General features: G+C 44.1%; 1 protein-coding gene across 1 annotated transcript in view; it reads right to left on the bottom strand.

Moving 5' to 3' along the window:
* Nucleotides 1-4,429, bottom strand: part of LOC100742723 (cone-rod homeobox protein) — a 38,752-nt gene extending 34,323 nt beyond the window's left edge. Inside the window, exon 1 of the mRNA XM_024370901.2 lies at nucleotides 3,079-4,429. The gene's annotated coding sequence lies outside the window, so the exon portion shown is untranslated. The remainder of the gene's footprint in view (nucleotides 1-3,078) is intronic.

Here is a 4,429-nt window from a genome sequence, read left to right as displayed (position 1 = left end):
CGGGAGAGGTGGCCCGCAGCTGCCGCCCTGGCTGCCAACACAATAATATCTAATTAATTTATTAATGAGGTTAAGTTGGCAGGATTGGACGGCAGACAGCGCGAGCCGCCGGTTCATACGGCGTTGGCCCGTTTTACTGGAACGTCTTTTCTCTCGTTTGCTCTCTTTCTCTCCGTTGCTTCTCTCGTCGCGAGAATGAATTAAGCTTAATCAGAGCAAAAGTGTTGGGCGCGCGTGCGAGCAGGGCCGCAACGGCCCTTCGCGCTTTCCAACGTCTTCTCGAATCTTTGCTTTTCCATCGTGTTTCATTCTCGGTTACCGCAGCCGCTTGCCCTACGATCTCTTTAACACGTATCGTTTATATCGATGATATCGTACTCGTTCGTTACGACGAGACGAAATGAATCTCGCCACTAGAATACTTTTAAACGATCGCGCGCAGCTTAACGACATTATATTTTAATGCAACCTCTATCCAAGAATCGTGCGACAATCTTCAAGATCGTTATCGATCGATTCTAATTCACGGCGCCACGGATTTTAATCGACAACGGTGCGATCGTTCGATCGATTCCAACGCCGTGCTTGGCTTTCTCGAATATTCCGTTCAACGAATAGAAGCACGATTTATATTTATACCGATTGTCAGCTTGAGCCTGCGTGTCAATTAAATCCATCAATTACATCGAATCGTTTAACCCGACCTTATCGTAATGTCTTGTTGACAATAGCCTTAATACGTTATATTATAAGATTTCATAAGTTACCTTTTTGCATCCACGCTTTTACGATCCTTCGTTTTAACCGTTCGATCGAATCGAGTGTTCGAGGCATCGACGGTGCGAGTTTATTCTGTTATTAGTACTTGAGGCGTTCGAGTGCACTTCGTCGTGGCTACAAGTCAAATAACATGGCGGTATGACGTTCGTTCTCGAGATCGTCGCGGTGTAAAAAAATGCTCGAAGAACGGAATCATTCGGGAAAAATCATATCGCGTTAAATTCCGACTCGGCTCTCCAGCGGAAGCTTCGGCTGTAGACAGCTCGAGTCCCCGGAGGGATTCACGGTGCCGGTTGACGAGAACGAGCACGGACAGCCGCCCTTATACCCATCATCGTCAACCTCTTTCCAGCGGTTCGTTCAGCTTCTTCTCTCGGCGAAAATCCCCTCAACGGCTATCCTGTTATTACGTGGCCATAAAAAACAGTCGCCTTTCACGGCCACCGTATGGCGTCGCGTCGCATCGCGTCGCAGATATCGACGATGCTTTCTGTCCCGAAACTACTGGAATCGCACGGCGAAACGATCGAAACCGGAAACTGAAGGTCGGCCAATGGATCGTATTGGAATAATTCGACGCGATCGTCGAACAATCGCGCTGCATTAGTTATTAGACGATAAAATACGAAACGATGGAAAATCGCGAACAGATATCGAAACGATAAAGAGACGATGCACAGAAGACCGAGCCAAATGAATAGTCGAATGTGCATATATTTGCGGTGGTGGTGAATTTAAATACTCTGACGCGTTCACTCTAGGACCGATACGCCTGCAAAATTGAGTTGCATTTGATTCGGCTGTTTGTGGAATGTTGTTTTTGATGGTACTACGGCTTCGAAACAAGTGATTCAAAAGTGAAAAAAGAAGAAATAGCAATCGGGAGAAATACGCGTAATAAATTTGGAAATTTGAGAGAATAACGTGCGGAGTTAAAAATTCCTCGACCGATTAAATTTAATCGCATGACATCGAATCGAAAAGGTACTGTATAAACAATTGTTAAACGATTCACAAATTACTATAGTTTGGTCGAAATGCGTTTAAAGCATTGAATCAATATTCAAAGATTCAAAGTACCGTTTGTGGTCTTGCGTCATTTGCAAATATTCGAGGTAAATATTTTTGATGCGTTGCGTCAGTAATGTCAATGATTTGATACGTGACAAACGACGAACGCCAGCAAAGTGTAAAAATTCGAAAAAGACGAGAAATATTTTATGACGTTGGAAAAGATTCGTGAATCGAACGGTATCATCTTCGAAACAGCGCGCACACTTCCGCCCGATACAAAATTAAACAACGATATCGATTTTTCGAATCGAATACGTTTGGTAACACTATCGATAGCAACTAATAGCTATAAAATATCATTTACTTTAAACGAGATAAAATTATTCGATGTCAAACTCGGTGATTCTGATCCGTCGGATGCCATGATCTGCGACTATAGTTAGTTTACTTTCTACCGTAGTTCGTAAATAAGCAAGTACTCCCCGCGAACATCACCTGGCAAGTATTACTTGAAATATACCATTCGGATATATTTATTTTATTTACGGAAATTGAAGGAGATATCGAATGCAAAATCAGACGAGTAACGGCAAAGAAGTTATGGGAAATGATACTATATTTGTCTATCGGAGATTGTAATTTATAAGCACATTAAAGTGCATAGGCATTATACGATATTAACAATTCCTGCCATTACAATTGTACCGAAACGATTGAAACACTTGATTCTTTCGAATATTATCCAATTTTCTCAAGCACCCTATCAAACATAATTGAAAATATAGCCAAATGCTATTATAGCGGGTTCAAACTGGTAAATTAGCTTGCTACGAACCAGTTACACTTAAGGAAATCCCTTGCTGAATTAATTTATTCGCGAAAACTGTTGCGAGGCTGTATACAACTGAAAACTCGTCCATTACATTTTTATCCGTAAATCTTTGATAAATTTGTCGTCGATAAAAATGTCCTGTACTAAAAATTCACGAGTATATTTGAAATTTCTGTTAATGCGTACACGTTGTACTATGATCATCGTTGTCCGACGAACTAAGGCTTCTGCTACTTTTTCTGCTGGTATTCTTTTCCCAATTGTACCGAATTATATAAAAAACGAAATTTTAGAAAATGTTCGTCTTTTACAATTCGAGCGCCAAAGATGCTAAAATTGTTCGTCAAATTGCAGTAAGGAAAGAAAAATTTAGATTGCTCTCGGTCGTACAGTCCGGGATTAAGAGTTGAAAAGGAAGATCGTTGGGAACAGTTGGAATATCAATCGCTCACCTTGACCAGGGGTGGACTATGCGTAGGTGGATGATAGTGTCCCGAAGAAGGGCTCGCGGGCGGCCCCGCGCCCCCGGGTGAAATGGTACCGCCTCCGGGGGTGAGAATCCTGGACTCGTGGCTGAACAACACTTTCCCGATTACCTCCGCACCCTCGCGGATCACCGTCGACCTTCCGAACCCCTTTACCGTGCGACGCGCTCGCGAGATCCACGATCTACCCCGAACCTTGTCTTCCCGCCAACCGTTCCCCTACAGTCTTCCCGATCACTGACACAACGATGATTTACTCGTGCCCTCGTTTAACACTGACACCAGTTTCTCGTCGTATACTATTTATTACTTTCGATAATATATACTTGGACGTGCGGATAATATTCGTCGACGACACTTTGGAAACATCAGACCGGCAACGAGTCTTTGAGGTTTCTGTTCTTGCTTCGGCACTTTGATTCGCAAACACTTGTTGAATTGTATCGTTGTTCGGTTAATAAACGCACTGTTCGAGATGTACGTGGCAGAGTTTGCCTGTTTCCATTGCTATCTGTAGGCTCTCGTGAATTTTGGTGGCGAGTCGTCGAAAGTTCGGTCGACCTGTTCGATCCTTAGATTTGCCCTCGAGGCAGATGCACATACCCGACAGTTGTCGAAGATCGCAGACGTAAATTTCCGATCGGAATTGAGGTATACGAAAGTTTCGTCGAACCAGCTGATCGACGCGCAAGAAACGAGTATCCGTTACGCGTCACTTACTCGAACAACGTCCTCAAACTTTCTTCACGAGCCCTCCTTATTCACAGCAATTAGTCAGTCTTCTACGAGAAGTCTTCCATCTTTAAACTTCTCCTTCCATCAAGCTCCAATGAAACTTCTACGGGAATTCTCGATCATCCAGCTGACGCGAGATGACATGGATCACCTAACAAATCTTAACACCAACGATCTTACAACGGTATTCACCTAGTCCTCGATCACCTCGTCCTCTCTCTCTCTCTCTTTCTCTCTCTCTTCTTTCTCTCTCTCTCTTTCTCTCTTTCTCTCTTTCTCTCTGGAGTTCTAACACGGAGTCTTCGAATAAAAAGACGTTTTCCAAGAGTATCTCGTCCTCGACACTGTTAACTCATCGAGTTCTCGGGTCCTTCTCGACAGCATCTGTGATGTTACGAGCGGAGCTTGCACCGATCCGATCGCTGCGTGATGTTCGAACGAGTATGATCCGCGGGCCGTGATCGTGTTGGCCGAAAAACCGGAGGAGTCGCGATTCGAGGCGTCGAAGAGGGTCCCAGAGCTGGATTGTGTGTCGCGATACGGTGTCGCTTCGACGGCCAGGCAGCAAAAGCGTGTTCGATAG

The sequence above is a fragment of the Bombus impatiens genome, unplaced genomic scaffold, assembly GCF_000188095.3.
Source record: "Bombus impatiens unplaced genomic scaffold, BIMP_2.2 scf_1055, whole genome shotgun sequence".
NCBI classification, from domain to species: Eukaryota; Metazoa; Arthropoda; class Insecta; order Hymenoptera; family Apidae; genus Bombus; species Bombus impatiens.
This window is presented reverse-complemented; position numbering and strand designations above follow the sequence as displayed.